Genomic DNA, 24,800 nt, shown 5'->3' on the forward strand with positions numbered 1-24,800 from the left:
ATGAACAAGTTTCAGGGTCAGTGCCGGTGTCCTGGAACACTTCACTTTACTACTAAAATGGACACAATCTTCAATGATGCTAACTTTCTGCTGCTATCAGTCATCAAGTTCAGGCTGCATGTGGTTTTTTCACTACATAATAGTTTTCCACTTGACTCATGTGATAGATGAAATTATGCCACAGAAAGTAGTTCATGAGGAAAGATAAGAAATTATGTTAAAAAAGCATTACCAAGGCTGCAAAATCAAGCTTTCAAAAGATTTGGAAACACCGAAGTACCTTGATGCATATACATTAAGATAGTCTTCAGCCACATAATCACATGCTATTTTTCCCAGGACATTTACCTCACCCAGTGCTTACAGTAGATACAGCCTTGGTTTCTTAATATGTGGATAGCCATCACAGTATCTACCAGAAAATAGCTTCTATAACAGTCTAAGCACATCAGTTGTTTTTGCTGACCATACTGGAAATCAACTGAAAGTGTTATTTTGTTAGACTTGTGTAGGGAAAATTATGAAAACTCAGATTAAGAGATTAGATGTTAAAGGAACCAAAGGGCAATCAGCGTTATAGGGACTGTATTTATATGCATGTGTGTAGACACCAGTGTATTCAGTTTGCTGGTATGCAGCAGGGCCAGATGCAGGGGCTGGAAGCTGCAAGCTCACCTGGGTGCCGGAGTGTTCACTGGACAGTCAGTCCTAGGGGCAGCTGTGGTTTGTACTCAGCACTGGCTTACAAGGGCAGTGTGAATGTGAGGACGGCTGTAGCTGTCCCTGTAGAATAATTCATAGCAGCTCTGAAGGAAGTTGTCAGTGTGGACTTGTCAGTTCGGCAGCATAGACATGCTCTGCTTGTGCTCCTCTCTGCTTTTCCTTTCTTGTTGCTGGGGAACTAAGAAGAGAGAGTTGTGTGGTCTGCAAAGAGTGAGGCTGTCTTGCCTCAGATAGCCTCCTATGAAGAAGAGTTATAGCTGACATAAAGGCTTGTATCTGGGCATTCTTTTTTCTTTGTTAGTGATACTATTTTCCTATATTTCTTATGCTATGAACATAGTTTATTACTATTAAAGAAGAGGCTCTATTTCTAGTATCTTCCCTCAGGGGGTTCCAAATGACAAGTACTTATAGACAGAAGCACTGTCACCTCCTGGTTCTTGGACTGTACCAGCATGCAATGATCATCTAGTAAATGGGTTTTATACATGACAGTATGGAAGTTTATTCAAATTGCCAGTGGCTAATTCACTGGTACATGCTCTTAAGTCTATTGGATTTTGCTCGGTCTTTTACCTGAGCACTAGTCTCCAATTTAATTAATTACTGACCAGTCCTAGCAGTATCTTTTACCCTATTAAATTAATCACCTGCTCTTTCTTCAAAGCTCAGCTGGCTTTCTACAGCAATAGAGTTACGTAACTTAATCTAAGCCCTTTTACAATGCTTATCACATTCAGTCTCTCTACCAGACTATCTGTGAAGTTGACCTAGCTTCTCAGAAAAGACTTCCTCTTTCCTTGGAAGTGATTTCTTGAGTGATGCCCCATTTTCAAGGAGACAGCATAATTCTCTAACGGCTCCTTAAGAAATTAGCCCTCTTCTTAAGGAAGGGTTGAAGAAGTCTGGGCAGCAGCATCTTTATCTGGCACCTTTCCATTCCCTATGAATGATGGTCCTCTCCTCAGGCACTGATTCCACTACTTTGATGACTGCAGTCTTGACCTTTTCATGAACTTTTCTTCTGTCTCCTGGGAGGTGTGTTTGAAAACTGATTAAATTTATGGTGCTTTGCTTGACTGTGCAATGTTTTTTCAGGCAAACACAGAGGCCAATTAAGTATGGTAAAGGTCCTTTCTTTGTCCTTCAGATTTGTGTAGGAGATTGCAGTTTCAAAATAGAAATGGTTTTCAAGGAATATAACAGCTTAGAATTTTCAGGTATTAATTTTTGCTACACTTTTAACAGAATAAACAGTCTCTCTTCCTGCAAAGTATGCGTGTTTATTTAGTCCTTAGCAGTCTGTTACTATAACTGGTCTTCAGTAAGTATAGTCCTTTAAACATAGTTCTTTCTTGAGTCCTTCACAACTCTCTAAAGTTTTCCCAATGGTGATACTAAATTGAGGCAAACATTGCTTTTTAGAGAGCCAATATTTAGAGTGCAAAAATTCCTCACTTTAATAATTCATACTGAGCAGCATTCAACTTAACAATTGCTCATTTGGATGAATAAACAACATGGGCTGGTAGCTCAGCTGGAGGAAATTAGTGTAATATTGTTTCAGTCACTAGAGCTATAGCAGTTTAGACCAGTGGAGGGTTTTGTCACACATTTTTGTTTAGTGTTTTTTTTTTTTTTTTACTCTGGCATTCATAACTGTAGTAGATGGCAGCTTCACATGATTAATTAACTGATTCATCCAGATAGTCCCCTTGGGAAGTAGGGAGGTATGATATTCATTTTACAGATGATCAACTAAGGTACAAAGGGATGCTTTTTAAAGACATGACATTTTAAAAATATCCAGTGTCTAGATGCTTTCAAAAAATTGCATCATATAATTGCACAACCATAGAAATGTTGTCTGAAAGGGACCTCTAAAACCCTTAAGTCCACCCCACTCCCTGTAGCACGACTATTGCCAGTACCAGAACAGGTCGGCCACAGTTTTGTCCAATCAAGCCCTGAAAAGCTGCAAGCACGAAGACTCCATAATCTCTCCAGGCAACCGGAGTCAGTACTGCATTGACCTCCTTGTGATTTTTTTCCCCTCTAGTATTCAATTTGAACTTCCTAAACCACAACTTGTGGTGGTTGTCCGTTTTTATATCACTTGCCACTTGCTATTAAGGCTTAGATCCATAATTTTTGTAATTGTTCAAGGAGTGATAGGCAGGTAATTAACTCACCCCTTACCCTCTTTTCCATCAAATTAAACCAGCTCAAGTCCTTCCACCTCTCCTTGTAGGTCATGTGGTCTTGGCCTTTGACTATCTCAGTAGCCCTATACTGGACCCTCTCCAGATTCTCAACATTGGATTCATCCACTGTATGCTGCCCTTCTGTATCTTAATATCTTTAAAAATCTGATCCAAATACAAAGATTGAGTAATTTTCCCAAAGCCAACCAATATAGTTATTGGTCATATTTTCCAATGAATTTAGGAGCCAAAAGAGATAGATAGGAGATTAGAGAGATTTTGAAATTATCCAGGCACCTAGCAGCTTCTTCAACTGTCTACTATAATCTTGACCTGCTTCCTATTGACTCCCAGGCAGGCTTTCACTTACAAGATCATAGAGTGAAGCATATAGCTTTAGCTCCAATGTAACTGCTTATGAAACAAAAAGTAGATGGATGTGGATTACAATCTATTCAAGCTCAGGGGGTTGTGTGTGAAGCAAGGATGCATATAAAGGTTTGTTTGGATGGATGTACAATGATTGATGGCCTGCCAAGTATTGTCATTAATGAATTCACCAGAGATTTGCTTTACTGTGCTTGAAAGCCTTGTTTCAGCCTGGATATTTGTTGGTTTGCACACAGGTTGTTAACATTTCAAGTCTTTATCCCTACAAATATCCCCAGAAATTCAGAAATAATGCAGAGGTGCTGTATGGTCTTTGGATATTGTTCAACTTCTAGAACAGAATGACTAAGGTTATGATTAACATTGTTTAATTTATTTATATTGCCATTGCATCTGGGAGCTGTAATCATTGACCAGAGGACCTACTTCAACTCCATGCACTGTTCAAATGCAGAACAAAGCAATAATCCCTGGTCCAGACAGTATTCAGCGTAAGAATAAGGAAACAGAAAGCAGATGGATATAAACAGAAGGGGGATTACAAGAAACAGTAAAATTACATTGATCAGAAGGATAGGCAGGACTGTCAGGGTACTAGAGGATACTATGAATTTTTGTAGGCATCACAGTATTGGAAAAGGAGTGAGTGGGTTTCTCCTTTGTGGTAGAAAAATGGGATTGAAGTAAGGTCTAAGAACAAAGAATAACAACTTTGCATCACCTATGTTGAGCATAAGGTGATGACAGGACACCCATCACAGGACTCCCATGTGACAGTGCAAGGTTTTAGTGCAAGGTGGGGATAAAATTATGTCTAAGTTTCCCTGTTGGCTGGTGTAAAGAGCTGCTAGCTGGGGGTTAAAGGACTTTTGTTTGGAAGTGTGCTTGTTTTGGCTGGGATAAGAGTTTGTTTTCTTCATAGTAGCTAGTATGGGGCTGTGTTTTGGATTTGTGCTGAAAACAGCGTTGATAATACAGGGACGTTTTTGTTATTGCTGAGCAATCCTTACACAGAGTCAAGGCTTTTTCTGCTTCTCACACCTTCCCGCCAGCAAGTAGGTTGGAGATGCACAAGAAGTTGGGAGGGGACACGGCTGGGACAGCTGACCCCAACTGACCAAAGGGATATCCCGTACCATATGACATCTTGCTCAGCATATAAAGCTGGGAGAAGAAGAAGGAAGGGGGGGATGTTCGGAGCGATGGAGTTTGTCTTCCCAAGTAATTGTTACGCGTGATGGAGCCCTGCTTTCCTGGAGATGGCTGAACACCTGCCTGCCGATGGGAAGTAGTGAATGAATTCCTGTTTTTGCTTTGCTTGCATGTGTGGCTTTTGCTTTAAGGTCTTTTAAAACTGTCTTTATCTCAACGACAATATTTATTGGGCGACGAAGCTGGTGAGGGGTCTGGAGCACAAGTCTGATGAGGAGCGGCTGAGGGAACTGGGGTTGTTCAGTCTGGAGAAGAGGAGGCTGAGGGGAGACCTCATCGCTCTCTACAACTACCTGAAAGGGGGTTGCAGAGAGGTGGGTGTTGGCCTCTTCTCCCAAGTGACGAGTGACAGGACAAGAGGAAATGGCCTCAAGTTACGCCAGGGGAGGTTCAGACTGGATATTAGGAAAAATCTCTTTACTGAGAGAGTGGTGAGACACTGGAATAAGCTGCCCAGGGAAGTGGTGGAGTCACCCTCACTGAAGGTTTTCAAGGAACATGTGGACGAGGCATTGTGGGACATGGTTTAATGGGCATGGTGGTGTTGGGTTGATGGTTGGACTTGATGATCTTACAGGTCTTTTCCAACCTTAGTGATTCTGTGATTCAATCCATGTGTTTTCTCACTTTTACTCTTCCAATTCTCTCCCCCATCCCACCTGTGAGGGAGTGAGTGAGTGGCTGTGTAGGGCTTAGCTGCTGGCTGGGGTCAAACCACGACAGGAAGGGAGGAAGCTGAGGCTACGCCTGGATAACTGCTATCTCTGTAAAAGTAAATGTGTTGAAACTGTGGTAGATAAGAAAGAGCTAGGTGTGTGAGCAATTAATCTGGGACAGTTCTTTTTCGTACTCCAGGAAAAGGTGGGAAGTAGTGGGGCTGACTACTTGATAGAAGACTCTCTTTTTGTCCCTCTCCTTTCAGCTGTTGCACAACTACCGTTTCTCCCCTTTGGTGTTTTTGGCAATACCAGCTTGACAATATTTCTCCTTCAGCATTAGCCTACTTCTGTTCTATAAAATTTGCAAGCAAACATTAGCCCTGCAGCAGTCTGCAGGGTTTTGTAGTGTAGGTGGCATGCATTGATGGCAGTCACTTTCATCCCTTTTGCTGTTGACTGTTGAGGTGGCACTTAGTGTTCAGGAGCTGCAATGAAGTTTTGACCACCTGGACAAGTTTCTGTCTCATTAACCCCTTCCATTATTTCTCAGCTCTTAACAGCAGGAGGTGAGCAATAGGAAGATCACAGGCAAAGCAGCCAGTTAATTAACATATCAGTGCACCATCTGCCATACCTTCCTGACTCACCAGAGAAGAGGTCTGCTCTCACTGACCTTACCAAGAACCTTATTAAGAGCTGAGATATGGGGTATGTTAGGCATGAAATGTAGAACAAACAGGGAGGCACTTAATATATAATGAAGGGCATTAACATTAAGAATTAGGTAGCATCCTAGTAAGGGGAAGAAAGTAGGCAACCAGAAGAGAGGTCTAGTGGAAGAGTGAAGACTAAATGAGAGAATGAGAGCTATCCATAATGATTTATTCCTCTCTCAGACATGCTGATTAAAAACTCATTGTTAGTTTTAATGTCAAATAGCACAAAGTGGGGTACAGGGGTTGGCCCTGGTTTTGCCAGTATAAAGTGTTTTTGTTGACTGAACCACTGTGAAACACTGGAAGCATGTCAATTCATCTCACATGATAAATTTAGGAATGTATAGATGCAATAAAAAGGATTTTATTTCAAATTCTAAACATTGTCCTGAAAGGATGTGAAATTTGCCTAGAAAATTAAATGATTTCCTTACTCAGGTAACCTATATTTGAAAATAACCCCTGTGGAATTTCAAGTTCAACTAAAGGATTTAAACCATGCTTGTGAGTGTGGACCCTGAGCTAGCTACTGTATTGAGGGAGGTTTATTTCTTAATGTGTTTTCTCTGAAAACACCAGTAGGATTTGAATCTCTGAAGCTAAGTTTTATCAGAATACATACACTAGAGAAAACGTGGAGTGAGAAAGAACAGAAACAAAGGGGCTCAGAAAGAAGACCCCTGCCCACGAGAAAACAGGGATGGGTCATTTTCTTTGGGCGTTCTCTGAGGCCAACAGCCTTTCAATGACTTTCTGAATGACTGTCCCCTCTGAGCTTTGTTTTTGTGTCTGCTTGTTGCCTTTCTCACCAGTCTGCTGGCTTTGACTCCTTTTGCAAGCCCCTTGTTTGCTGAGATTTCACACTTTTCCTGAGTTGCAGATGTTCTTGCTGTTCTTGCCTAGATGCCCACAAGTAAGGCTCAATCTCCCTGTCTCCTGAGAGCATTTTGCCTGACCTAAGGTCCAGCAAGCAGTACTGTCCTGCCCAGACATACATAATACTCTTTTTGAACAAAAGCATAACATGGAAACATTACAAACAATGAAGAAAAAGGTACTACTAGCCATAACCATGAAATAGCATTTGTCTGTGAAATCCTTTTAACATAACGCAGTTCTCTTTGCCTAACCCCTACATTTTGTAATTAAATGTGGATGGCAAAATTAAAGAATAAACCTCTGTACTTAGCTTATGTTATTTAAAAATATTTTTCATTTAAAGTAACGTGAAATACTTATGGTGATAAAGACTAAAGCTCTTTGAACTTGAATAAGATGTAAAAGACCTTAAAATAATATGCATCTTAGTATGTAATTCTTAAAGGTCTTGTTGTACTCATATAACTCCAAAATAAAACAAGCATGAATATACACGACAACTCACCTTGAATATTTTTCTAGCTGAAAAAAAGTTAATGTTCTGAAAAGTTGAGGCAGATTAAGTTTTCCCTATTACAAGCCAAGTAGGTCTCCAATGTGTGTGACATTTCAAACACCTTTGTGGAGAAAAAAAAAAAGGACTTCTTGTTGGATTTGTCTCAATTGTGTTGCTGAGTTTGAGACAGACCTATCTGACAAGGCTCTGAAACACACTCCTTGCTTGTTCTTTAGCCTCATCCAAGAAGGTCTTAAGATTTTTTGCTACAGTCTGTCTTTCAGGAATTCCTTCTAGACAGTCTTTTGTTTTTCCCTTCCGTGTAATGCCTCTCACCCAGGCATCTAGCACAAAGACTTAAGAGTCAGGTAAACACATGTAATCCTTGCTCCACCTCACCCTTTGGTTTCTAGCCAGGCTTGGGTTCTTCTACTGCTTCTACATAATTTGATGGGGAAAATCTTTCCTTTGTCTGACCCTGATTCTTTAATTCTCATCCTCCTGGCATTTTGTATGACTTCTGACAGTACCAGACATTCTTTCAAGTCCCCAAAGCCAATGTGCAGTATTAGATACCTTGCTCTGTCATTTCATTTTCACGTTACTTTTTCTAATTACTTCTTTCTGTACATGAAAGTCTCTATTTTTACACTGGGACTTACCTGCTAGAGGTTTATACTAGCATAACTTAATTTTCTACCTTTTAAAAAAAGCACTGTGTACTGAAGCTACATTTTGTTTATCTGACAGCTGAGTTTCTTTTATCAACAAACAAATAATTTAAGGAGTAGTTAACCATTTAGATTCAGGAGCATATATTTCTTAAGTGGATCCTAGTTTTTCCTTCATTTTAAAAGTAAATTCACATTGTCATTTACATTCATATTTTAAAGCAGAAAGGTCAAGATAAAAGTCTGGCTTGCATCCACCTTTCTACCTTGTCTAAGACTGACAGGTCTAGAGGTTTCAAACAGTTGAAGCTCCTCCTGATTTAAACTATTGTTTGGTTTTTGGCAAAGCATGAAAATGTGGACTGACTATAAGGTGTTGCTTTTTTGTTCGCATGAAATGGGAGAAAAAGTATAATTAACGATCCAGTTAGGCCCTCTTACCTGCAAAAAATATTAGATGCTATTACTATAAATGCAGAGAGATAATTCCTTTTACGATTTTGTATCAAATACCATTCCCCTTTGTGTCTTTTAAAACCTCAGTAATTTGCTGGTGCTGTACAGCCAGTCGGTGCAAACTGTTGTTGTTGAATTACTAAACATTTGAAAGTACACTAATAAAACACCTTGTCATATTCCTGTAAAAGCCACTGTGGCCATAAAAAAAGTCAAGCCCTTAAGCCACATACATAGCGCTTTTTGAAAGTCTACAGCAAATACCTCAGGAAAGTAGCTCACACTGTTGCCAACAGCACTGGAGATGTGTGTAATCATTTATAATACAACACATCAAGAACAGAGAGCTCACATTACAAATTTGGCATAAGGGTACATGTAGCAAGCAGTGCATAAGACTACTATAAAAACACGGATATACTGAAAGAATATTCACCCTTTTATTAATGATCCTCTAGAGAGGTTTTTACATTCTTCCATATATTTTCTTGCAGAAACTGTCCACTTGATCTATTATATCCAATAAAGACACCTTGTTTCCATTGACATCTACAGCCTTGGAAATAGATAAATGAGAACTATCAAAATTAATATATTGATAATGGTTATCTTTACACTCTTCTTTCAGTTCTGACATGCCATAATCCAAAGATACAAATGGTTTTAACTAATCTGAAGGAAAGCAGACCTTATTTTTGTTTTATGTAGTAGTACTACAATGCACTGCATCATAAACCAGAAGTGGGTTGTTGCAAGGGGCTCGGATGTCTACCAGTTAGTGCCAGGCTGTCAACCCTTCTGTACACTGGGGAGCAGCTGCTCACTGGACTAGCCTCTCTGACTTCAGCCGGTGGTAATAAGCAAATAGCTGGTCCCAACAAGTGACTGAGGACATGAAGAGATCATAAGCTTTCACCTTGTTTGAGCAGTAATACCATGAAAAATTCAAAATACAATGCAAACATATTAAAGGCCAGTTAGAAAGAGTTCCAGCTGTGACAAAGTCCCTGACCATGACTGTGGTGTTTCATAAAATGTTTTTAGAATGGTGCAATTCCACTGTGACTGCAACAGCAGTGTGAGTTATTGAGTAAGTTCCTAGAGGTTACATGGGTTTCAGGTCTCTCTCACCTTAGACTTAATATTGAGCATGTCTCTTTAGGTCAAATTTTTAAAAGGCATTTAAATGCTGACCTTGTTTTATTGCCATCCTTTGCTTGTGTTACCAATGAGAACTCAAATCTTTTCAGAGCAGAGACCTTTTATGAGGTACAGTTATTGCAGATGTATGAGTTGCAGGTACAGTGGATATTCCCAGCTTCTATGGTCAGATAAACAATAGTAATTAAAGTTATTCCTGATGTACTTTGTTTCAAGTAAGCATCAAGCCATTTCACCGTAATCTATTTAATGTAGCTCCAAGCAGATCTATGTCTTTGCCCAGGTGGCCAAGAAGGCCAACGGCATCCTGGCCTGTATCAGAAACAGTGTGGCCAGCAGGAGCAGGGAGGTGATTGTGCCCCTGTACTCGGCGCTGGTGAGGCCGCACCTCGAATACTGTGTTCAGTTTTGGGCCCTTCACTACAAGAAAGACTTTGAGGTGGTGGAGTGTGTCCAGAGAAGGGCAACGAAGCTGGTGAGGGGTCTGGAGCACAAGTCTTATGAGGAGCAGCTGAGGGAACTGGGGTTGTTCAGTCTGCAGAAGAGGAGGCTGAGGGGGGACTTTATCACTCTCTAAAATTACCTGAAAGGGGGTTGCAGAGAGGTGGGTGTTGGTCTCTTCTCCCAAGTGAGAAGTGATAGAACAAGAGGACATGGCCTCAAGTTGCGCCAGGGGAAGTTCAGGCTGGATATTAGGAAAAATCTCTTTGCTGAGAGAGTGGTGAAGCATTGGAAAAGGCTGCCCGGGGAGGTGGTCGAGTCACCCTCACTGGAGGGGTTTAAAAAACGTGTAGACGTGGCATTGTGAGACATGGTTTAGTGGGCATGGTGGTGTTGGGTTAATGGTTGGACTTGATGATCTTACAGGTCTTTTCCAACCTTAATGATTCTGTGATTCTGTGATTCTGTCTGCTTGAAAAAATATGTTTAGGCTGAGCAAGTACAAAGGCTTAGGCACACACAATACTTCCTGAACAATGTAAGTATGGGAGGTCTATAGATAATAATAAGTGACTATGTGGGAAGGGATGTTTAGGGTCATGACAAAATTACAGGCTGAGCCTGCCAACTCATCAGTGGTTTTGGTCAGTTCAAACATTTGGTGTTTTATCTTCGATAAAATAAATGTGTTTATATGTGCTGTTCCTGACTGCCAGATGTCACCATAGATATGAGATCTGAGGGAGGTTTTGATGCAGAAATGGCTTTAGGAAGATGTGGTAGAGTGTTGCATGCAGTATTTGTCATTGCAGTAATTAAGGTAAATAGTAATGACCTCCAGGTCAGGTAGGTTCTTATATTTAATGACTGTCTGAGCAGTGAACATTGCCTCAGATCATTAACTCCTCCAGACAGACATTTAAGTGTGACTTAACTGTCAGTCACTCTTGCGCAACATTAACAGATACTCATAGCTGGTTTCCTAAACTTCCCCTATCATTCAATGGTAGGGAGTGCTACACCTTCTTCAAAAAGAAACAGTTTAAAAGCGTGCTAGTTTACATAAAATTTCCTGAAAAAGTGATTATCAGGCTAATAGTTGGCAATGAACTTGAGCTGTAGTAAAGTGGATGAGATATTCACCCATTTCCCAATACTTATTTTAATTTGATGAGAAAATATGTGCTGGGACTAAACCGTTTTGTGTTTAAATAATCTTGCTGTGGCATTATAGTACAGAAAATAGCTGCAAACTAAACTGAATTATGACAATACATATCTATTCATATTTACTGGAGTCCACAGCAACAGATGTTATTGTCATATCATCCGAACACCAGTACTGCCTGAACTCATTTAATTGCTGTTTTAAAAAGTGGATTCAGGTACCAGTCTCTTCTACTGTGTGGATTTAAAGAACAGTTTAGCATAGTATTTGTTCCATTACATTATCTCTGCAAATCTTTCTAGAAATCCTGAAAAGGTCTAGGATGCATGAAAGAGATGCATTCTCATTCTGCAGCAAACAAATTGAAGTTATTTCAATAGACCCAAGATTAGATGGCAAGATAACATTTTCAAAGGTCATTCACAGTATCTGACTTGGAAGAGTTTGCAACTGAAGGCAGTATTTCTCTTATTACTTTTCCAGTTCAGGGTCTACTAATCGGGATATGCACCTCTGATATCCCCAACTAAAGATGAGTAAACAATAAATCTCCTCTTCTGTGAAAGTGCTTTCCTTGTTTTTAAAGAAATCAAGTTGATCTTCTCATTTTGACAGAATAACTCAATAAGCCACTGGAAATGTGGTTAGCACAGAATTCAGTAATGTAGTTGGAAGACGAATTTTATCACCTTTTTTTTATTTTGGTGAGGTCATTATGTAGTGGCTTCACTTCTTGACGGGGGGTATGGAAATTAGAATCAAAACCAGTCATGGATGTTTCAATTCTGTTCCATATAGGAGAACCAGTTACAATTTTGCTTCAATCTAAAAAAAGTAGTTGAATTGCTCATTGGCAATGTTAGCATATGTCAGACTTGATTAAAAAAGAGTAGAAATGGACCGTAGATGTTTTGGGAGTCTCCTGAGAAGCTTTTGGGTTCTGACATGAGCAAAAAGTATTGAGGAAAAATCAAGTACTTGCATTAAGAAAAAAAGCAGATTTCTTTTATGTAGTGAAGGTTGTATGACAGATGAGGCTGGCAGTGAAACTGTATATAGTTTCTGGCTTGTAAATGTTTGATATGGAAGGTGTCCTTTTTGCCTAAAGAAAACTAACCAACATTGTATTGACAGATGGATTAGTGTGAATCTTATTTCATGTCCATTGAACTTCCTATACTTTGAATCATTTTTCCAGCAGTCATAAGTAAATGGCAACAGTCCTAGTATAATCTGTTCAACATGTACTGCTACAAATTTGTATTCACAATTCTGATTTCCCTTCATACAGAAATCCTTCCCTTCCTTGCTAATCCCTCATGCACCTATTCAGTAGAAAGTAAAATTGTAAAATATTTTGCAAATTGTGTTAGATTTTATCAAGAACCCAAGCCTTCTGTTCTATGAAAATTCTGATTTGGGAAAAATGAAAGTGTTTTCTGAATTTTATTGGCTTCAGGGAGAAATGGGAAATGCATATCTGTGGATTCTCTTATCTCCTTAGATTTTGTAAAATGTATTTACTATATATATGTGGAACTGCAATAGCTGAGGTATCAGATGTCTGGGACTTGTCAAGGGCTCATGTCTTTTATACATGTATTTAGAAGTTTTTTATCGTGCTTACTGCAGCAAATCATTCTGTAGTATGACCTATCTCCCTTTATGAATTACAGTTGTCTTCTAGAATTCCTAAAAAGATTTAAAAACTCGTGGGAATGTAGAGGAAATGACAGCATTTTGTTCAGCTGTGGTATCTCATCATCCCTTGCCCCTTTGCTTAGACCGGAGGTAGTTACATGCCTAAAACCATAGTGTAATTGCAACCTTGAATTTTAAACTAGTCTTTAGAAAAATTGCCAATACCATAAATGGCCAGAGTCACTTACTCCTACTTTCATCCAGAAGGGTTTGATTTAACATTTTGGCTAAAGCAGCAGAAATATTGTGAAGAAATCACTCTTTCTACTACCACTTCTTTCCTTTTCAAACTCCAACTCTTCATTCACTTTCATATTTACAGAACACAGCTATGTTATTTTTGGTACCTCTTTGTAATGTACTTGTCTCACTCTTTAGCTTTCTTGGAGTGTCCTTTGATTCTTCCTGTAATGATTTCCAGCGTTTTGCTGACAGCTTTGCATTATTCTTATTCATAGAATGTGTTTGACTTTTGACATTATGGAATTCCTTTTTGACCCTTTTTAGAAAAATCTAGGGGTTAAAGCTTTAATCCCAAATGCCTTTTGAAGCATCTTTTAACTCTGCCCCACATTTATCACACTCTCATCTTTATAAACCCTGGCTTATCCGTCAAAAAAAGGAAACAACCCCCTCTGTCCTCCACCGCCACAATTTTCTCACCCTCTCATGATTCAGAAGCAGCATGGATTATACTTGCATGAGGTTGACAGGAAGGTTGATAGGAAAGGACCTCTGGAGGTCAACTTCTCCCATAGAGCTGGGTCACATGCCCCAGACCCCCTGACTGTCTTGGAGACCCTCTGCTGGACCATCTCTATTTTCTCCACATCCCTCTTGAATTGGGGGTACCAAAACTAGGCACTAGAAACTACTGCAGATGCATTTCACCAGTGCTGAGTAGATGGACTATAGCTTCCCTTGATCTGCTAGCCATGCTCCTCCTAATGTAACCTGCTGTATGAATGGCTCTGTTTGCAAGGAGAGCATGCTTTTCACCTTGGTGCCCCCAGTAGCCACCAGGGGCTTTTCAGCAGGATGATACCCAGGGGAAGTACTCCTAGACAGTAGCCCTATGTCCCTGATACCCCATCCCCCAAGTCCATTTCTTCTTCCCTAGTTGTCTCTTCAGTCTCTTCTCCTCTGAGCTTAATACTGATCTTTTTGGTAGATCCCAGCTGCAATTCTTTTCTGCCTCTGATTTTGTGCCGGTTATCTTGTGTTGGGTTGACGGTTGGACTTTATTATTTTACAAGTCTTTTCCAACCTTAATGATTCTGTGATACTGTGATTCTGTGATTCTGTGATCTTCAGCTGCAGATTACTGAGATCACAGGTTGTTTGAGGACTTCTTTTCAAAGGGTGAAAAGGTGCTGAAATGCTGATTATATGTTTGAAAACGTAGCAAAAATAAAATGACTGGCTGATTTTTCTTTTTGTTTCAATACCCATACCATAAAGACAGAAAATTAAATTTTACATATGGATGGTCTGAGTTTTTTATTGCTTGAAATTTTTACAGCAGCCTTGGATAGCTCATATTGCTCTATCTCAACCAGAAGTCATCAAATGCAAGCAGAAACTGCTGGCTGAAATTCTGTGTCCAGTTTTACAAAAGCAGTTAGATGAGCTGATAACAGTGCCTCTGGCCTTCAAAACCTGGGTAGAAGAGTTTGTCATTAGAGATTATCATCCTACATATGTTTTTTTTACATGTGGTTTATTAACTCTGTGGGAGCTGGAGAAGGATAAGCCTGAAACAGAATAGTCTTGCAGGAAAATAGGAAGAATATGCTGCTTTTTATGTCTGTTTCTTTCTCAGATGGAAATAAAACCAAGTCCTCTGAAAAGGTATAAGCTCCAAGATACAAGTCTCCATGGAATAATATGTGGATATCTGCTGCTCATGTATCAGGCAAATTTAGGCTGACTCTCTTTTTGATACAGGAAGGGAAAATGGTGGGGAGGGACAAAATTAATGCCATTAAATCACAAAACATATAGCATTTCTTAACGCAATCAAGGGCGTTATAAAAGTTGATTATCACCGACTGAGTCTAAACTATCTAGGCTTTTTACACAGTTCAAGCCTGTTTTCAATCCTGGAAGATGGCTTGGAGCCAGATACCAATGTAAAGGTTTTGAATTGCCCCTTGAGGAATCTGATTCTCATTCCTTGTTTGTAGAGGAAATGGGAAGACAAGTTTGAAGAGGCTGAAGTGTATCTTTGTGACTACCCATCCTCTCACCTCACCTTTCCAAAGGTTTTCAAAAGAGTTTTACAGGGTTTTGGTACTCAAATGCAGAAGAGGAAAACAAGCACATAGGAAACAGCCTACGTTCTGTGGTAGGACTGGGAAAAATTGTTGGAAATAAAGTTAATTTGAAATGATGCCTTTTTCTCTGCAGTGTGTACATAAAGAGTTATTACACCAAAGGTTGAGGTTTCTTTTCCTTAATTTCAGGTAGACTATTTCCTTCATGTGCATGGCTCAGTAGCAACTGCAGTCACACTTTTAAAACACTGTAATTCAAGAATATCAGCCTGTTACCCTGACCTGTGTCCCCAAAGCATTCAGGGACACTAATAATCATAGCTGTCAGAAATCATGTCCCTCACAAATTGTGCGTAGATCAGCACATCCTTCTAAAGTGAGTGCTGTTAAACACACCAGCCCCAGCAGATTTGGTAAACAGTATTGTCTTGCTTTAAGCCTACTAAAAGTGCCTTTTTTTGCAGGCCTGCACCTGGAGAGAATGGGGCTGAACAATGTCTTTCAGATCGATGACCATCAGGCTAAGCCTTCTAAACCCCTTGGTAATAAAGGGTAGTCAGGGTCATCCAAAATAACTCAATACAACAAGAACTTGTGTGTCATGAGTAGTAGCTTTAAGGGAGCTCAGAAGGATGTTTTGTTGAAAGATACTAATTATTATATTGTATTGTATTGTGCTAAGTTTCAAGTGCCTAGTTTTGGCCCCCTCCTGTTCAAGATGGGTGCTACATAACAATAAATGTCTGGCAATAGTCATTCCCACCATACCCATGATTAATGTGCACACTCCACACACTGATTATTCACAGGTCTGAGGTCCAGAGGGTGATAGAAATATTCTTCCAGGTTGGTATTGACTTTTCTTATCTTCATGTTATGAGTTTCTTTCTGCCCCATGACTACTCCAGACTTTCTTCTGAAAAGTTTTGAACTGGACCAGTATTTCTATGGTCTCATGACAATATATTCCTATTGCTGTGTGTTTGGGAGGTAGGCCAAGAACAGTCCTCAGCAAACAGGACTGCTTTTAGTAGGAGAGGCTACAGGAACTGTCTTCACATGTATTTATGAGATCTCACATTGAGTTCTATTGGCTCTGCCTTTGGTTTCCAGCCCCCTTTACTTGCACAGCAGCAAGTAATTTCTGGAACACCCCAGCAGAATGTGAGCTGCTTTATTCAGCTGATGGGGGCAGGCCACTATTATTGCAGGTGACTTGTGCCTAAGCGTCACAAGATGAAGGCTGGATATTGAAAAGAACATGACTACTTGGCACTAACTGAACTTCTAAACAGTATATTCAGAACTACCAGGAATGAGCCCATAAGACTGCAGTGATTTTATGAACCAAAGTCTTCTCTTGCCCGTTTGAATGTTCGTAAGTCTTTATGCCTAACAAAACTGAACGTGCTATGAACTCACAGTACAACAGCAGGCCCAGAGAATGCAGTTATTGTCAGTGTGGGTGTCCTTTTTACATTAGCTTAACTAAAAAGTAAATCTCTAGTGCGACATTATCAGTAGGAAGAATTTTTTATATGTGCTCAGACTGTAGGCAATGTATACATTTATAATAATCGAATGCTGAATGGATGGAAAGTTCCTCTGTACCCTGAGGTTTTGGGTTACAGGCTGTGGATACCTCGGTGCAAACTGCCTCAAACATTAGGTCATCTCTTTCCCAATTAGCAATCATGTATCTTTATAGCAAGTTCCATATCATAAATTTTTATGATGAAAATATTTCTATTTTATTATTTTTATCTTTAAAATGAAATATTTTATAAAAATTCATGGTTTTCCTGGAGCGACACCTGTTTTTAATAATTTTAAGATGTCAAGAAATACACGTCATGGACATTTTAGGTATGAGTTGTAAAAGCAACCAATGGAATCAAGCATAAATTGCCAGCTATGCGGTATCCTAGTCCTTTGAAAACCTATTTGTGACTGGCTACCCCTGTACTTCTTCTACCCCACCTCTCTGTTATTTTCACATCTACATCTTGCTCCATCATGTACCTCATCTGCCATAGCTTTTATCATGTTGTCTTGCAGAGTGTCTGGCCTGAGACTATTCTTTTTTTATTTTCTGTTGAGTCTCCCTGGCAGAACCAGTCATTTATTTTCTTGTCTGTATGTGCTGTTCTCAGCCTACACCTTATTATATTCATCTTCACTTAGTTGCATTTTTTTTTCCTTCTTTTTTTTTTTTTTTTTAAGAGCCTCTGTGCTTCTAATCCGTAAGTCACTGCAGGAAGGACACACTGATTGAAAACCTCTCTCTCCAGGCAAAATGGTAAATTGCTTTTCATTATATGATTCAGATTTTTTGAAGTCTTCAATTTCACCTAGGTCCACTTTTATTGAAAAAAACACAAAGACAACCAAATAAAGACAAACCAAAAATATCTTTTAAGGATAACATTGAAAGTAAATATTTTAGTTTGCATATGTGTAAGTGCAATTTACTGCAGGAGTGAAAAACTGTGATTTTTAGCAGCTGAGACTAGATATATTTATTGCTAAAAGTACCCTGGTGTTTTACTGGTAGGTCAAAGAAAAATGCAGGAGAATTTCAGCAGTAGTGTCTTGCATAGCGGTGGGAAGGATTCTGTCTAGTCTGGTGTTCACAGTTTTGCTTGCAGCAGTCTAGCAGTAGCTGGCTGTGGGATGCCTGATGCTCTTTTTTGTAACTTGCCTGTGATTAAGAGCCCCAATGACAGTGTACCAGAATCTGACTTTCTGGAGCTATTTGTGGAGCAAAATTTTTCCCTTATAAAGTTGCGTGTCTCCTTTTCTTCCATTGATCATGCACTAATGAATTTCTTTCAAAAGACTAACTCACTTGGTATGGACATACTTGAAGTTTGGTTTTACAAAAGAAAAATTATTTATTTCTTAGTCATTGAAAACCCCATTTAAAATAAATGCATCTATTCTTCATTCACAAGCTGCCAAAGGGTATGGAACAGCTTTTCACGCAAAAATAATGAAATTGCTGTCAGATATGGAAGGGCAAGGAAAGCACATGTTAGTTTCTTCCCTCATGTCTTTCTGCAAAGACACACACACACTCACAAACACACAGACACATGTAAAGGTCAGAGTCAAGCCTCTAGCAACAGTAGAAGTTAATTTTCTTTGCTTCATCGTCTTTCTTTTTTTTAAATTTACTGCAATTCCTGAGCACTTATCCTGTCTGTAAGAGTTATGGCAGCTCCAGGCAGAGAATCATTTCATAGCTTATCTGGGGATTGCCACATTTCATACACATATTGTACATTGTCTCAAGTCTTCATACTTGTACCAATCTGTTAAGATGGCATATTTCCAAGTTGGTCAGACTTGCCCTAGGGAATTAAAGAATCTGCCAAGATTGGTATGAAGCAAGTAACAGGATACTAGTGAAACTTTCCCCTCCTCAGAACATCTCGTATCTGCAGTATCAGTGTGCTGGAGGCACGTTGGGTTATGTGGTCCTTCTGCAGAACTGGAGGAGCCCATTATCTATTCCCTTCAGACTTTTCAGATGACACATGCACTGATCCGGCCTTGCAAGGAGAACCTCCAATTGAGGTAAAATCATCTCAACCTGGCATATAGCAAGTTTTGATTCAAATAAAGATATCTGAAATGTGCAGAAGTTCAGGTGAAAAACTGTTTTTGTCTCTTTTTGCTCAAGCTCTTGAAAACAAAACCAGTTGAGGGCTGAGTGATCGTATTCAGGATCAGACTCTCCACATAATCTTTTTCATACCTATTACAGGTTCACAGGTTGTGAGAAGCCTAATGCTTGACACTCAGAGTAACAGCTTTGCTGTGCAGGAGGTGTTATTTTTCCATCTGGCTTTTAAAGACAGATTGAATACATATAATAAAAGATTAGATGTGTATCTATCTGTGGCATAATGTATCTAGGAAACACTGTAATTATGAAAACCTTATGACTAGTTGTTAAAAAACCAATCTATTCTTCTTAATAAGTGTGAGGAATTGCGAAAGCCCTAACTACAGGGAGTATAAATTAATTTTTTGATGTTGCCTGAAAGGGCAGCTTGTAGAAAAGTTCCAAACAAGACTGAAATTCTCAATGTTTCTGGAAAGTTTCATAAAGTGTTTGGGACATCGATAATGATCGCTAGAGTTCAGCTTCTCTTTCTTGCCAATGACCTGTCCTTACTGGAGTCTTCCTGTAAAAGAGCAAAAGAAAACAAATACATATATGTGTTTTCCTGACTTACGTGAGAGAACTATATGCATATATAGAATGGTAGAAGAAAGCTAGTCACTTTACATACACATCAGATGTGTAAATCTATGTTTACACTAGCATGGGGAAAAACCTAGCTAGTCTTTTTTTGCTTTGCTTACACTGGTATGAATAAGAGAGAGCTATGATCAGGCCCATGGATTTATTCCAGATTCATGGTGCTACAACAAAGAACAAAACCTGACCTAAGTTGCTTATCTCTTCAAGTAAGGTGATTTAATTGAGCTTAAAATAATTTCATTTGTGATCTTTCTTTTTTATTTGGGACTAAATCTATATTGTTCACATGTAAGAGAGAAAGATTTTCCAGTACCCAGGAACTTGAAACTGTCAGGTTATGCATGTCTCCAAGAGTACTTTGCTGAAGTACAATCCCGAACCAGTGTATTTCAGAGAGTACGGTAGCAAATGTCATATCCCCTGCTGACCAGAGCAGACGCTGCTGCTCCCCTGATTGAGTGGGTTCCAAATTTTGCATGCCTATACCTGCATCTTGCATGTGGGAATTAATCCTCAACCTGACTATATTAGAGCTGACAGCCTTCCAGGCCCCTACAGCTGTCACCAAAATAAATTCTCCACCAGCCTTTCCACCTGTCCAGAATTCTTTAGGTGATAGAGAATACATTTTTCTGATTCGCATCCCTCTATGGTGACACAAATCAAAACGTGGCTGCAATAAAGCTGAAGTATTCCCTGGCAAGAAGAACTCACTGGCTTGGTTTTTTCCCATCCAGGTTAATTCAGTTTTCATGAGGCTTGACTCTGACGCTGTGGTTGCGTAGCATGAAGCTAAAAAGCTTTCTGGCTTCACAAATAGATGCCGCAGGTTGAAGGAGGAGTTGTCAATCAAGGTTGGTGACTGGTGTTTCATAAAACATTCACAACCTGGAGAGAAGTGCGGGTTGATTTTACTAGCTTTGATGTGGAAATGGGACTAACTAGCACACCACTGTCTCTCAGTTCACAGAGAGAGCAGATGGACATCTGGGACACAGAAAGCAACTGCTGAGATGAGGCATCCCTTTGAAATGGTAGTAAACTTTACAATAGTCACTTCTTGAGCTAGGAAATCAATGAATTGTAATAATTTGGTTTCTGATGACCGTGAAATTCCTTTGATGACTTGAATGGCTAAAGGTTTTTTGGAGAGGCTCTTGAGACAAAAAGGCAATTTTAGCAACCTTACTTAAGTCCTCCTATCTCTTTCCAATCTATTTTAGATGCTCTGTTTTCTCTTACAGTCCCCTCAGTCTTCTCAGTACTTTTCCTCTGGCAACAGGCCAGCAAATAAGAGTCCGCAACAAAGCCCTTAGCAATTTCATCGTTCTTAATTCTTCACAAAGGAAGATGGGATATCTAACTCCTTTTTTCCGCTAAATGGCTGAGACAGTTCACTTTGGTTTTGCATCCTTCTTGTGTCTAGATAATCAATGCCACTGTCAAGAAGGTATGGCAGGAAGGTCAGTGGCAGAGGTAGAACCATCAGTTTTCTTCCACACATCACAGAGAAGCAATGGTGCCAGGCAAAGTGTAACATGCACCCTTCATCAGTCTTAGGCCTGAGAGAAGGATGGAGGAGTACAGACTTCACTTCTCTCATGCTTTAGAATAAGGACTAGCACTAACATGATCTTCATGCTGGAGTGCAGCAAAGGTATCAGTCATCTCTCCTTCAGGCTCAGAAGAATGAGGGTGCACAATGGTAGGATATGCTGGTGTTGGGATTTTTTCCCTTCCCTGATCAAAGGCAATTACAGTGTGGCTAATTGCCTCACTTCTACGTGAGCCTCCAGAGGAAGAAGGAGATGGAGTTAGGCCCGTCCATATACCAAGGACAGGAATTTAGAGCTGGTGGTGAAAGAACTTCAGCACAGGCGGAGAAGGACATGTTGACAGATTCCTCCTGAACTCACCTCTGGCTTAGGCTGTATTCCTGGTAGGGTTTGAGTATGGGAGGGCAGCAGCGTACAGCTCCTGAGGAGCTGTGAGAAAGAATCAGTTTCTGGAAAAATGAACAAGCAGCCTCCTGGCAGTGGCCAGTTATGTTGCTGCTGGGCCATCCCTTCTGTATGATACTGCTTCTGCCTTGCCCTTCCCTCACCTGCTCCGGCCTGGCATCCTGCTATGAAATGAAAAAAATACTTCGTGCTCTCTTTTGCTGTCAGACAAGGGAAAGAAAGGCGGAGCAGCTGGCCTGTTCGGGTCTCTAAGACCTTCATGTGTCTGATTTGAGTGGTGGACACAGCATCACCTGAAGTGCACGCTTGCTCCATCCCAGAACAGGCTCTGGGGACCTTGAGAAAAAACATTCTCTGCCCAGCCTTTGCACTTCCCGCTGCAGTCTAACTGTTTGCCCTCGGCAGCTGTCAGCGGGCAGCGAGCGGCTGCAGCGGGCCTAGGGCAGGAGTCTTGCTGTGAAGCCATTGACAGTCCCGAGTAGGGGGACAGTGGGAGGTGTGCTTGCATTCCCCCTCAGAAACAAGAAAACAAGTAAAACAAATTAATGTGTCATTACCTCCATGTTAGGCAATCCAATAGTTAGTTATGGCTAATAACAATATGATATAACACAGTTATTGCGTTAAAATAATATTCCAAAATGTTCATCATCTATATTTGAAAGTAAATATACCACTGTCCTAAAATATCATTGTTACAGGATTTTATCATTAACTTTTAATAAGTAGTTAGCATTTTTTAAAAGAGATATTTTTGAAGAATGGAGAATACTTTAATTACTCACTTTCACTGTAAAAAAGATGTCTTTCTTAGTCAACAATTTAATGAAAGCTAAAACCAGTCATCTAGCTACAGGTCACAAAACTTGTGTAGAAAAGCAACATGGAAGTTTGATAAAAGTTGTAACTGTATCAATATTTGCCCTATTAAAGACTAAAATCAATATCTCAGTCACAGCATAGTTCACAAGTAGTCACAACACAGTCATTAAAGAAAGATAAATATGTTCTGTTGTCTTTGGTCTGTGTGATAAAGTCAAATGTGGACACAAGCTGACAAGCATTTCCTGATACAGCAGCTGGTATGGCAACAGCTACTTAATTACCCGAAATACATACTTGCATTCAGACAGGTTTCCTCAAATAATGTCACTTGCTCAATATTTTTACTTGTTCCATGGAAGAGGTCTTCAAGCAGCGTGGGAGCTGCAGCCTGTTAAATTCCAAATATTAGCTCAGTTCCTTCCTTGCAGAACTGAAATGGTTTGAAGGTGTGACAGCTGCAGGAGCCAGTAGCTTTTGGTCCTGTTAGAAGGATGCTAATGGGATGGCAGTGGATAGCCGGACAGCCAGGTGGGTAAACAAAGTGTTGGGTGGTTGGGCTCAGAGGGGTTGTGGGTTTACAGACAGATAATAACTGCATTTGTCAAAGGTGCAAGGTGATGCTTTCTCATCAGGTTTGCAGATGACACCAAACTGGGGCAACCAGTTGGTATGTCCAAGCAGGACTGCCATGCAGAGAGAGAGGAGAGATGGGCGAACAGCAGTGTGCAGCAGAGATGTCCAACAGTATCTCGGGCTGTAACAGGAGCACAGCAGCAGATTGAGGGAGGGGTACTTGTTAGATCACGTTTAGGTTACTATGTCCAGTTTGGGGCTTGCCAGCACTGATAAACTGGACCAAGCGCAAGGTACGTCTGCCAAGATGGTTGGGGTCTGAAGCACTTGCATTGGAGGTGGGGGGAGTGAAGGAACTGGGCTTGTTCAGCCTGGAGAAGACATGGCTTGGGGGCGGCACACACCTAACAGCCATTCTAGCTCACTTCAACCTGGATCTTCCTATGGTTTTATGATTAGCCTATGACCAGATAATCAGAGTCAGATTTGCTCCTTTATCCTTATTTTTCAGAAGATATCAGAGGGAAAGACAGATAGCAAGCTTCCCAGTAGCCTTTTTTTTTCTTGACTTTCTTGTAAAACAGCTCTAGTTTAGTTGTGTTTTGTAATTAGTAACATTTGGTTGATACCTTTTATTCTGAATTATTCCAAATCACTTAGAGAATGTATCATGAGAAAAAAATTCTTTAGGGATTAGCTTTAGGAAACTGCACCACTCCATAAAGTCTTCTGCTTATGTCTTTGCTTGCTGATACAATAACTGTGGCATATAGCTGGCCAAGATTGGAAGTAAATACTGTGGACTTGAATTTTCAAAACAGTAAAAACATAACAAATGACCTGAGAGTCAAGGATTTTGTAGCCAAGTACCTACCAGCTAATACTCAACACAAAATATGCTATTGATTTGGTAGCTGCAGTGAGCTCTCTGCTGTCTTCAGATTGTTGGAGTTTCCAAAGATCTCCAGCACTGTATGATTTTAGGTGGACTGAAAATGGAACAAGAGTTCTTCATACTTAGTTCTCTAACAGAGGTCGCAACCTTCTATCCAGATGCAAAAACTGGACCCCGTCTTTGAAACTTGTTCTGTGATGAAGGAAGGGCATTTTCTTTCTAGCTTTTGGAGATCTGTTACGTTGAGCTCTTAAGATCTCAATTTCTGATGCATGCTACAAAGGTTGTCATCCTCGAATAGGTTTCTTTATTAAAATAAGTTACCTCTTGCTATGCAAACATTAATTGCTGGGAAGAGGAAGGTCTTGCTTTCTCCTACCACAATTCATCAATTTCCTTATTGGTCTCCCAGTTTTAGAAGAACATAGGGTCTTAAGTGGCAATGGTAAATTAAAAAAAAATCTACTTTAAATCTTTTTTAAATTCAATACACATACCTTTTTAATCAGCTTTTTTTAGAAAATAAAATTTCCATATAAATGTGGAGGTCAAAGTTCAATAATTTCTTTTCACTTTGAATATATGTAAATGTTATAATACCTTTAGGCAGTTGGCTAATTCCCCCCAGAAGACAGTCAGCAGGTTATAAGCAAAGGATGGTGCTGAGGCAGATGGTTCTGACCCTTTTTTTTTTTTTAAACTATGTTTGATGGGATAATGTAGAGTTATTTCAGACTAAGAATTAAATGTGAGTGGTTTTTTGCTTTGCAGGCCTAACTGAGAAAAATGTGTATTCTCCTCTTTTTTTATATCGTTTTCTATATAGTACCTGAAAGCCACCATTTACAATGCAGTTAGGGTTAGGCTATAAAACAGAACTCTTCTCCCTCCTTTCTCAGGTTATGATTGTTTGTTTGCTTTTTATGGTGTAACAGGTTATCTTTTCTATTTCTGAGTAATCTCCCTTGGGAATTGATCGGGATTTTTGTGGCATCTCAAGCCCAAATTGATTTGTTAAGGGAATGGTTGAGAGATCATTCTAATGTTTCTGTGGCAAAAATATTGTGTAATAGGGTGAGAGTGTCTTTCCTTCTTTGCATAAATATCTGCTGGTCAGAAG

The sequence above is a fragment of the Gavia stellata genome, chromosome 2, assembly GCF_030936135.1.
Source record: "Gavia stellata isolate bGavSte3 chromosome 2, bGavSte3.hap2, whole genome shotgun sequence".
NCBI classification, from domain to species: Eukaryota; Metazoa; Chordata; class Aves; order Gaviiformes; family Gaviidae; genus Gavia; species Gavia stellata.